Source organism: Pristiophorus japonicus, chromosome 14 (genome assembly GCF_044704955.1).
Source record: "Pristiophorus japonicus isolate sPriJap1 chromosome 14, sPriJap1.hap1, whole genome shotgun sequence".
NCBI lineage: Eukaryota > Metazoa > Chordata > Chondrichthyes > Pristiophoridae > Pristiophorus > Pristiophorus japonicus.
In genome coordinates, this window is record NC_091990.1 from 57,496,436 (window position 1) to 57,509,069 (window position 12,634).

Sequence of the window (12,634 nt, forward strand, 5' to 3'; positions counted from 1 at the left end):
GTCCATAGTGCAGGTTATCATCGAGGTTGAAAAAAATGAGCGACTCCTGGGTCAATCTAGAAACATTGAATAGGTAGCAGCAAGTTTGGGTTTTATGGAGCTGGAGATTGTGAGAGGGGAGGATAGTCTGAGGGAAGCATGCAATCCCCAGTTTTGAGGTCCTGGGAAAGGAGGAGATGGTGCGACGAGGTTCGATCTCAATACACAGTGAGGAAGGGAGGAGGGAGAGATTGGAGGCTGGATAGTGGAGTTTAGGAGGAGAGCGAGGTAAGTTCAGAGGATATAGTAGTGTTTCTAAAATAAAAGGCTCACTTCAGCGATGGTGCACTTGTGCATTCTGGGAGTGCCCGTCATTGGATCCGGTGAGTGGGATCAACTTGCTATGGGTTTTGTAAGCTCATTTCAGGGGGCTTTGCTACCAATGCAAATTAAACCACCTATTTGATGCAAATTCATGTATATCGGTTCCACGCCAAACTTGTTGAATGTTTCCCCGTTGAAGTGCCAGCCTTAGCTCAGTGGGTGGCACTCTCGCCTCGGAGTCAGAAGTCCCACTCCAAACACTTGAGCACCAAATAAGAACATAAGAAATAGGAGCAGGAGTAGGCCACCTGGCCCCTCGAGCCTGCTCCGCCATTCAATAAGATCATGGCTGATCTGATCATGGACTCAGCTCCACTTCCCTGCACGCTCCCCATAACCCTTTACTCTCTTATCGCTCAAAAATCTGTCTATCTCAGTACTAATTAATATTAAAATAGATAAACACCGTCTTGATCCAAACACCAATATACCAAACCACTTCCCAATTCCTCGAACTTGGTCCACACAGCACTTTCTATGCAGGCCTGATTCAGCAGAAGAGGCCCCAGATCATTTGGTTGCTCAGCAGATCACGGAATATGGTCAGTCCAGCACTTCAATCATCTTTCCAACATTATATTAACCTCTTGTGAAAGATCAGGTTTTCTTTCATTACATTCAATTTTAGGCTAACACTCCAGTGCAGTACTGAGGGAGTGCTGCACTGTCAGAGGAGCTGTCTTTCAGATGAGATATTAATACGAGGTCCCGTCTTCCCTATCAGGTGGGCATGGCACTAATCGAAGAAGAGCTGGGAGTTATCCCCAGTGTCCTGGCTAATACTTGTCCCTTAAACAACATCGCCAAAACAGATTATCTGGTCATTATCTCACTGCCATTTGTGGGAGCTTGCTGTGCACAAATTGGTTGGCGCGCTTCCTACATTACAACAGTGACTTCAAAAGTACTTCATTGGCTGTAAAATACATTGGGATGTCCTGAGGCAGTTATATACATTTTTTCTTTCTTTCTTTCATTAGGGCTGCAGATGCCTATAAAACAGGCATTCGTTAGTCTCACTTTTTGCAGCTGGTTTCTTAAAGGGCTGTTCGACTGGTTTGTGACCTTTGATTTTCTCCCTCCCCCCCCCCCCCCCGACATTATTCGATAGCTTGATCTGCATTTTCAGTACTGCAGTTGCTCAGCCGTGATTTATTGCCTTGCAAGCCTTTTTTTTGTCCCAGACACTGCTTATCCGACAACAGTCTTGCTGTCTGCTGGTAACAAGCAAAGTGTTCAGCATGGGGCTTCCTGCAACACTCCTGGACTCGGATCAGGAAGAGGAGGAAGTAATGGACGAAGGCGAGTTGCAGCCAGGAAAACACGTGCGGCAATCGGCAGCTGACAGGACGTTCGTTGAAGTGGCGAATCCGGCAGCTACACAGCCTTTCTACGGCCCGCAACACACCGGCCGAGACAAGTCCATTCCCTCCAATATCACCCACTGTACCTCGGCCTGCCAACGCTCCAGGATTGCCCTGGGGTCGTCAGCAAATAACGTTTAATCGCCAGGGAACTGCTGCGAGAAAATCAGCAGAAAAAACATCGGGGCATTCATCATCATCATAGGCAGTCCCTCGGGGTCGAGGATGACTTGCTTCCACACTAAAATGAGTTCTCAGGTGACTGACGAACTCAGTTTAAATGGTGGAAGATGCCTGTGGATGAATTCTTTTAACGTGGGGTGGCCGTTGCACACCAGCCACCACACGGGCTTGACGGAGCAAGGTCTTGGTCCAGTGGCAAGGGGATCCAAGAAGACTGGAGACCTGCTCTGCCGCATGTGCCAATACATACACACAAACTCAAACATACTCTGACTGCCCTCCTTCCCACAGGGCCTCAGTCAGAGGAGCAGTTTGGAGCAGGAGGCTGGAGCACGAGGCTGGAGCTGTGGGTAAATCAAAAAAAGCTCGACTTCATGGGACAGTCAGAGGAACAGTCAGAAACAGATTCGTTTGAAGATTGGGTAAAAGGCAGTTTGACCGGCAGTCACACATCATCCAATTGGGTAATGAAGAGTCGGTTCACTTTCCCATTGGTGGGGGAAGGCGGTGCGTCACGTGGATGGGCATGTCAGGTGACCAATGGCGGGTGTGTGGGGGCGGGGCGGTTGGTGGCAGGAGGTCATGTGATGAAACCTCCTGAAATACATTCAGTTAGGCTTCCCTAACTGTACCACACATGCCAGCCATGCATGCCCATTAACCTATCTCCCGCAACCTTAAAGAACCGTTAGGATTACATCGAAGGTTGCTTGCTCTTGGTGATCATAGATCTTCTTGAACCCCACTACTGCGGCTTCTACCCGACCCAATGGAAAGGGTAAAGAATGAAGAAAGAACTTGCATTAATATTGCATCTTTCACAACCTCAGAATGTCCCGAAGCACTTCACAGAGCTTTTGAAGTGCTTTTGCGGTCACTGTTAGAATATGTGGCAGCCATTTTGCACACAGCCAGGCGCCACAAACAGTGAGACTCCCCGGGCTGAATTTTCCGGTCCTTTGCGCTCTGGGTCTCGTTCCGGAGCGCCGTTAACTGGGACGGCGAGGTCTCCTGCGTCCAATCGCGATCCTCGGGTCGGGCTTTGCGGCAGCGCTGAGCAGCACCACCAGGAAGAGCTGCACCGGGTGTGCAAAGCCCCTCGCTGCAACACCGCCCGAGTTTCGACTCGAACCCGACCCGTACGCCTGGAATCGCGCCTCGCAGTGACGGCCTGGGAAACCAGAGCGGTCCAACCATGCCGGCGTCGGTGAGGACGGTAAAGTGCTGTAACAGTAAGTGCGAGTCTTTGTTCTTTTCATTTTATAGCGATTTATGTTGTGGTGACATGGCCAATGTTTTGGGAATGTGTGTGTGTTTTCTTTAAGGTGCCTCCCCCGCCCCCCCCCCCCCAATCAGGTCTCTCTCGGAGCGCTCACAGCCTGGCACTTTAGTTCATGAGCTTCCCATTTTTGCGCCTCAAAGTGTACAACGCCTCCCTTCACACTGCGCCCCCTGACACACGGCCCAGATGCCGAAAATTCCTTGCTAAAGCGCAAACTATTCCCGACCGACAACTTTCCCGTCTCGCCTCCGTTTTTGCCCCGAAAACACAAAAGCCTAACATCCAACCCCCTGTTCTTTAATAAAGCGCTCATGAATAACACTGCTTCCTTTAGATTAAAACTCAGCAATAGTTCCAGCCTTATTGCCAGCCCACATTGTTTACCTTGTGCTAAAGCGCTATTCTGCATTGTGAATCTGGGCAGTGAATGTTAGCGAACCATACATTATTTGACATGGTGCAGAGTACAAAAAACTGGTACCAGAAAACGTTACCATGAAGCTGTCCGATTGTTGTAAGAACACAACTGGTTCACGACTGTCCTTTAGGGAAGGAAACCTGCCGTCTTTACAAAATAAGAACATAAGAAATAGGAGCAGGAGTCGGCCATTGGGCCCCTCGAGCCTGCTCCGCCAGTCAATAAGATCCTGGCTGATCTACTGCCTCAACTCCACTTTCCTGCACTATCTCCATATCCCTTGATTCCCTTAATATTCAAAATTCTAGTGATCTCGATCTTGAATATACTCAAAGACTGATCCTCCTCAGCCCTCTGGGGTAGAGAATTCCAAAGATTCACCACTCTTTGAGTGAAGTAATTTCTCCTCACCTCAGTCCTAAATGGCCGACTCCTTATTCTGAGACTGTGACCCCTGATTCTGGACTCCCCAGCCAGGGGAAACATCCTCCCTGCATCTACCCTGTCAAGCCCTGTAAGAATGTTTCAATGAGATCACCTCTCATTCTTCTAACTCTTGAGAATATAGGCCTAGTCTGTTCAATCTCTCCTCATAGGACAATGACAAATCTGACCTATATGTGACTCCAGTCCCACACCAACATGGTTAACTCTTAACTACCCCCTGAGGTGATCTTAGCAAGCCAGTCCGTTGAATCAAAAGCACTGCTGTCCAAGAAGGCTCACCGCCAACTTCCCAGGAATGAGCAGTAGATGCTGGCCTTGCCAGCGACACCCAGACCCTGAAAATGATTTATTTTTTAAATGAAGTAATCACATCAATCTTTTCCCCATTCAGATCGTGAAGACAATGCCCCTTTAATGTGGAGCAGTGTTGAAAAGGTGACCAGATTACGAAATGTGAGTAAATTGAACCTTATAACATTGACAATAATATACTGTTGTGATTATATTGTGGTGTCCAGAATGAAATACATTTCTATATGTCCCACTGACTCGTCTCTCATCCCAGTACACAGTGATGTCTGTCTCAGAGGGCCTCACTGACTCACTCTGTCTTATTTCAAGGGCATTGGATCACATTTGGAGCCTGCCTTCAGTTCTGATTTATACAGTCTCTCTGCAATAAGGTGACTGGACTGGTGCCAATTCACAGTGAAGCTACTCTGCCTCTCTCCCTAATTCACTCCGAGGCCTGTCTGCAGGCCCCAATTATGGACACACTTATTCGTACTGCCAAAATGGCTGCCATGCTCCACCCGTTGTCTATGATTGGTCCCCTTGGAGATTAAGCCACACCCTGAAGTTTCATTGGAATGTTTAACTGAAACCGCCCATCCCAAGGGCTCACTGACTTTGCAAATTGTAACTCGATCCACTTTGACTTCCTGAAGCGGCAGAGGACAGAGCTCCCCAGAAGACAGCAAGGGCCAGACAAAGTCATTTACCCAATTCCGTGCATGCCTCCCCCAGCCGAAGTGCTTTAACCCAGCACAAATGCATCCTTCCCCAGCCAAAGTGCCTTACCCCTGCGCAAGTGCATCCTTTCCCAGCCGAAGTGCCTTAGCCCAGCGCAAATGCATCCTTCCCCCATCTCACCCCACCATAGATGGGGCATTGTGTACGGATTGTTAACAGGTTTATTGGGTATGGTGAATAGTGACAGTGTCGTGACTTCTGGATTTCATCCACGCCAACGATGTCCCTTGTAGGGGGTTGGAAGAATGTGATCCGTCTTCCCTGAGTTCCCTTTCTCCCCTCCAATCCCCCCCCCCCCCACCTGTGTCTCTCCCCCTCCCCCACCCCCGACCCATGTCTCTTCCCCCTCCCCCCCCAAGTCTCTCCCCGCCCCCCCCCCCCCCCACCCCACCCCAGTCTCTCTCCTCCCCCAGTCTCTCTCTCTCATAGAAACATAGAAAATAGGTGCAGGAGTAGGCCATTCGGCCCTTCGAGCCTGCACCGCCATTCAATGAGTTCATGGCTGAACATGCAACTTCAGTACCCCATTCCTGCTTTCTCGCCATACCCCTTGATCCCCCTAGTAGTAAGGACTACATCTAACTCCTTTTTGAATATATTTAATGAATTGGCCTCAACAACTTTCTGTGGTAGAGAATTCCACAGGTTCACCACTCTCTGGGTGAAGAGGTTTCTCCTCATCTCGGTCCTAAATGGCTTCCCCCTTATCCTTGGACTGTGATACCTGGTTTTGGACTTCCCCAACACTGGGAACATTCTTCCTGCATCTAACCTGTCCAAACCCGTCAGAATTTTAAACGTTTCTATGAGATCCCCTCTCATTCTTCTGAACTCCAGTGAATACAAGCCCAGTTGATCCAGTCTTTCTTAATATGTCAGTCCCGCCATCCCGGGAATCAGTCTGGTGAACCTTCGCTGCACTCCCTCAATAGCAAGAATGTCCTACCTCAAGTTCGGAGACCAAAACTGAACACAATACTCCAGGTGTGGCCTCACCAAGGCCCTGTACAACTGTAGTAACACCTCTCTGCCCCTGTACTCAAATCCCCTCGCTATGAAGGCCAACATGCCATTTGCTTTCTTAACCGCCTGCTGTACCTGCATGCCAACCTCTCTCTCTCGCCCCCAGCCTCTCTCTCTCTCTCTCTTCCCCCAGCCCCTTTCTCTCCCTCTCCCCCAGTCTCTCTCTCCCTCTCCCTCCCTCCTCTCGGCCCCCTGCCACTTCTCTGCCCAGTGCTGCTCTTGGCCCCCCGCACCGCCTCACTCGGCCCCCCCTCCCCCCCTGCGGGCGTCTCAGCCTCCTGCTGAGATCAGGTCAGCAATCTCAGGCCTCAGGTCCTGCTTCTCGGCACCACTTGGAGAGAATGATTCGGGGCCGGGGGTGGGGGCGGAGATTGACAGACGCATGCGCAAATAAAACGTAGTACAAATAGTTACATCGTCCAATTATAGTCTATTCAGTTCGACACAGCCTCGAAATCTGCACTCGTCCCTCCTTGCATGAAGCTTTAAATAACATCCTGTGTCCACAGTCCTGACAAATCCCAAGAATCACAGGGTCTATTCTCGCCCCAGGAAACCAGCTCCTGTACTGTTAACGTCAGTAGTCAATCACTCCCACACAATGTGCTTTTGTTTAAAACTCAATTTCTTTCGCATCCATCAGAAAAGCAGACCAGCACTGAACAGTACATTAGATACAGTGTGAGATTTTAAAGCCAATTCTTTACTTAGAAAATGTTAAATAAATATTGCGTAGTTGTGGACAGAGCCCATGGATTCAAATGCCCAGCATGGCAAACTGCGGGCTGGCATCAGGGAACAAAATCATTCCAATCACACACTGTGTGATTGAATCTTAATTCTCTCAGAAGTATAACTCAGTTATACAATTAATTGTTACGAAGAAAGCAGGCAGCCCATCACCAGTTTCCTTGCCAGAGAACAAACACATTGTGATTAGTTTTGGGTATCAAGGGATATGGAGTCAAAGTGGGTAAGTGGAGTTGAGATCAGCCATGATCTTATTGAATGGTGCAACAGGCTTGAGGGGCTGAATGGCCTGCTCCTGCTCCTATGTTCCTAAATGAAAATGACTTTCAGCCTATTACAGGCACTATGATGCAGACACACTTTCACCAGGAACAGAATATGCTGCACATATAAATGGAGATAAAAGGATTGACTGTGTCATTCGCTTTATAACAATCTATTTAGCACGACTGTTGGTGACTTGAGTCCATGCAGACTACTCTTTATTATATTTTCAGTTTCAAGATGTTTTTCAATTACATCTTTAAAGTTCTTCAGGGAAACTGAAGGGAGTGAAGGCCGATAAATCCCTAGGGCCTGATAGTCTGTATCCCAGAGTAATTAAGGAAGTGGCCCTAGAAATAGTGGATGCATTGGTGGTCATTTTCCAACAGTCTATCGACTCTGGATCAGTTCCTATGGACTGGAGGGTAGCTAATGTAACACGACTTTTTTAAAAAGGAGAGAGAAAACGTGGAATTATAGACCGGTTAGCCTAACATCGGTGATGGGGAAAATGTTGGAATCAATTATAAAAGATGTAAGGCAGTGCATTTGGAAAGCATTGTCAGGATCGGTCCAAGTCAGCATGGATTTATGAAAGGGAAATCATGCTTGACAAATCTTCTAGAATTTTTTGAGGATGTAACTAGTAGAGTGGACAAGGGGGAGCCAGTGGGTGTGGTGTATCTAGACTTTCAAAAAGCTTTTGACAAGGTCCCACACAAGAGATTGGTGTGCAAAATTAAAGCACATGGTATTGGGGGTAATGTACTGACATAGATAGAGAACTCGTTGGCAGACAGGAAGCAAAGAGTGGGAATAAACGGGTCCTTTTCAGAATGGCAGGCAGTGCCTAGTGGGGTGCCGCAGGGTTCAGTGCTGGGACCCCAGCTATTTACAATATACATTAATGATTTAGACGAAGGAATTGAATGTAATATCTCCAAGTTTGCAGATGACACTAAGCTAGATGGCAGTGTGAGCTGCGAGGAGGATGCTAGGAGGCTGCAGGGGGACTTGGACAGGTTAGGTGAGTGGGCAAATGCATGGCAGATGCAGTATAATGTAGATAAATGTGAGGTTATCCACTTTGGTGTCAAAAACAGGAAGACAGATTATTATCTGAATGGTGACAGATTAGTGAAAGGGTAGGTGCAACGAGATCTGGGTGTCATGGTATATCAGTCATTGAAGGTTGGCATGCAGATACAGCAGGCAGTAAAGAAAGCAAATGGCATATTGGCCTTCATAGCGAGGGTATTTGAGTATAGGAGCAAGGAGTTCTTACCGCAGTTGTACAGGGCCTTGGTGAGACCACACCTTGAGTATTGTGTGCAATTTTAGTCTCCTAATCTGAGGAAGGACATTCTTGCTATTGAGGGAGTGCAGCAAAGGTTCATCAGACTGATTCCCGGGATGGCAGGACTGACATATGAAGAAAGACTGGATCGACTAGGCTTGTATTCACTGGAATTTAGAAGAATGAGAGGGGATCTCATAGAAACATATAAAATTCTGATGGGATTGGACAGGTTAGATGCAGGAAGAATGTTCCCGATGTTGGGGAAGTCCAGAACCAGGGGTCACAGTCTAAGGATAAGAGGTAAGCCATTTAGGACTGAGATAAGGAGCAACTTCTTCACTCAGAGAATTGTGAACCTGTGGAATTCTCTACCACAGAAAGTTGTTGAGGCCAGTTCATTAGATATATTCAAAAGGGAGTTAGATGTAGCCCTTACAGCTAAAGGGACCAAGCAGGAATGGGATACTGAAGTTGCATGATCAGCCATGATCATATTGAATGGTGGTGCAGACTCGAAGGGCCGAATGGCCTACTCCTGCACCTATTTTCTATGTTTCCATGTTTGCTTGTATACTCAATGGAAATGTTCTGATAATTCTACAGCTTGTTGATCTGATTGGTCGTTGGGATCTTATTGCTCTCATAAGGACATAAGAACATAAGAAATAGCAACACAAGTAGGCCACACGGGCCCTCGAGCCTGCTCCGCCATTCAATAAGATCATGGCTAATCTGATCATGGACTCAGCTCCACTTCCCCACCTGCTCCCCATAACCCCTTATCCTTTAAGAAACTGTCTATTTCTGTCTTAAATTTATTCTGAGGCAGCGAATTTCACAGATTTACAACCTTCTGAGAGAAGAAATTTCCCCTCATCTCTGTTTTAAATGGGCAGCCCCTTATTCTAAGATCGTGCCCTCTAGTTCTAGTCTCCTCCCATCAATGGCAACATCCTCTCTGCAGCCACCTTGTCGAGCCCCCTCATAATCTTATACGTTTCGATAAGATCACCTCTCATTCTTCTGAATTCATTCAGGATCATTTATAAATTATGCAAATATATAGGGCCATAATTTGCTGTGGCAGGGAATTTAATGGCGCCTTCCATTAGTTAGACTTACCCTTGCCCGTTTAGGTTGTTCCATTCTCTGTGTGGCACGCTGTTGAGAGAGCGAGCCGATAACGGTGCAGCGAGAATATCGGGACATGTGGGGCCTCACTGAACAGGGTAAGCAACCGTGTACCTCCTTAACCAATCAGAGTGAAGGAGTGTGAAATTAACAGCTCAAGGGCTAAGAAGGGAGTGTGAATTAGAATGGGTGAATTCAATGCCAAATCCGGCATAGAAGGAGAAATAGAGAGAAAGATTGGATTAAGAGAGGGAGTGGGAAAAGAGACGGAAAGGAAAACTAAAAAGTAACAAAAAAATTAATTTGTCATTTTTAAAATCTCCAACCAGTAAAATCTGCAGGAATGAGTCTCCACTCTTGTAATAGTTAATTTTCAGTGGCAGAGAGGTTGACTGCAATAATTAACAATGATCACATCGTTAAAAGGGTACTTAGACTGAAATGAACTTAACTTGTGGTGGCAAGTTTAGTTTATACCTACCACACAATGCAGCAACCTCACACCACTCGATACATTTCAATAGTGAGGCTGGCAGCAAGATGCCGTTTTTGCAAAACCATCAGCCGAGCAGCGCATCTCCGACAGCAAGTTTTGGATTTCCGCATTTAACCACGGATCTGCCCCTTGCCTGAAGCTGCGGTACCACTTACACTTAAATAATGGCCATGCCATTAGCCTCACCGCTATTTTGACAGAAGTTTATGGCCCGTGGTGTCGCACCATTAGCCATGGGTATTCTCTGTTTACAGTAACACTGGCCTGGAAATCTGACACCCTTTCTCTATAATGGCCTGGAATTTGCAGCCCTGATGATGGCAAACTGGCAGCTTTCGCTTTCATTTCACCGCTGAAACTGACCACAACTTCAAGATTTAGTGCAAGCGCAGCCGAGTGCGGAAATGCTGAAGCTGCGGTCTGTCATTCACAGCTCCTCCACACACTGCGCTATGCCCCCCGACTGCTCCCCCTGCCTCCCCCCCCCCCCCGCCTCACACAGACACAGCCGGCAATCCGTCAAATCTCGCAAATCATGGAAATTGACAAAAGCTTTGGCTCTTCCGCAGTAGTTATGTTGTTAAATACCCCTCTAAAAGTTAGACCCAAAGGAATTAGGTGTAACTGAGGTTTTAACAACGTATTGACTGCTAAACAAAGTTTATGGCCTAAAAAACTCATTTTAATTTTGTGCAGTATCAAATTTATCCATTTAAATAAAAATTTACATTGTTAAGAAACTTTTAAAAAAGAATTAATTTTTTTTTAAGTTTGTCCATCTTTGTTTCAGGTTTGCCTTTCCCTCGTGTGAGAGCCCCAATCTTTCTTTTGCTCGCTCTCTCGAACATCTTTTAGAAGTTTGAATTTTAGGAGCTTATCCACTTCCTGGTTCGCTGTCTGTGAGAATTCTGCATTGTGTTTGGCTGTTTAGACAGCGTGTTGATGCCACAACAGCTCGCGCTAGGGATTCCCCATTAACTTCCGTTGATTTCAACTCCGTGTCGGAATCCCCCAAATTCTCGACACGTAATTGCAAGATCTTTACGCGAAGCTTACTTTGGGGCCAGTGGCAAACGACCGCCTTTACTTTGCCGCTGACTGCAGATTCCGGGCCAATGTAGCAATTATGCGGGGTTTTGATCGAGTCAATAGGGAGAAACTATTTCTACTGGCAGGAGGGTCGGTAACCACGGGACACAGATTTACGATTATTGGCAAAAGAACTAGATGGGAGATGAGAACTTTTTTTTTTACACCGCGAGTTATGATGATCTGGAATTAGATTCAATAATAACTTTCAAAAGAAATTGGATAAATACTTGAAAAGGAAAAATTAGCAGGGCAATGGGGAAAGAGTAGGAGAGTGGGACTAATTGGATAGTTCTGTCAAAGAGCCGGTAAAGTTACAAAGGGCTGAATGGCCTCCTTCCGTACTGTCTCTTTGGAATTCTCTACCCCAGAGGACTATGCATATAGTCGCTGAGTATATTCAAGACAGAGATCGGTAGATTTTTGGATACTAAAGGAACCAAGGGATATGCAGGAAAGTGGAGTTGAGGTAGAAGATCAGCCATGATCCTACTGAATGGCGGAGCAGGTTTGAAGGGCCGAACGGCCTACTCCTGCTCCTATTTCTTATGTTGTTATGTATCACTCTATGAACCCTGGCTTTTGATGTATAGATTGTGCCACATCATTTCTGTCAATACCCAGTACTCAGTGTGGTGAATGCGATCATAGAAACATAGAAAATAGGAGCAGTAGTAGGCCATTCAGCCCTTTGAGCCTGCACCGCCATTCAATATGATCATGGCTGATCCTCTATCTCAGCACCATATTCCCGCTCTTTTCCCAAACCCCTTCATGTCTTTTGTTTCTAGAAATCGATCTATCTCCCTCTTAAATATATTCAGTGATTTGGCCTCCACAGCCTCCTGTGGTAGAGAATTCCACAGGTTCACCACCCTCTGAGTGAAAACGTTTCTCCTCATCTCGGTCCCAAATCCTGTGATAAATACCATCTCTCAGTGTGTGACAACTTTCTTTAAAAAAAAGCTCCAGACTCTGTCGGGGAGCTGTCGGGCAGCCCGAGATCCTGGAACAGCATGCTAGGAAATCTCCACTTGGCAGCTGTTAAGATTGTTAGTGCCAGCCTTGGCTCAGTGGGCAGTGCTGACTTTGGAGTCAGAAGGTTGTGGGTTCAAGTCCCACTCGAGGGACTTGAGCACAAAATCTAAGCTGACACTCCAGTGCAGTGCTGAAGGAGCACTGCACTATCGGAGGTGCCGTCTTTCAGATGAGATGCTAAACCGAGGCCCCGTCTGCTCTCTCAGGTGCACGTAAAAGATCACTGCTTTGAAGAAGAGCAGGTAAATTTTCCCTGATATCCCAGCCAATCTTTATCGCTCAACCAACATCACTCAAAACAGCTTATCTGGTCATCAAGCCCATTGCTGTTCGTGCGAGCTTGCTATGTGTAGACAGGCTGCCACGTTTCCTACATTACAAAAGTGACTGCACTTCAAGTAGTAATTCACTGGTGTAAAGGCAGTCCGGAGATCCTGAGAGGCGCTACATGAAT

General features: G+C 46.9%; 1 protein-coding gene across 3 annotated transcripts in view; it reads right to left on the minus strand.

Moving 5' to 3' along the window:
• Window positions 1-12,634, minus strand: part of map7d1a (MAP7 domain containing 1a) — a 202,510-nt gene that overhangs the window by 115,208 nt on the left and 74,668 nt on the right. The gene's annotated exons all lie outside the window — the stretch shown is intronic.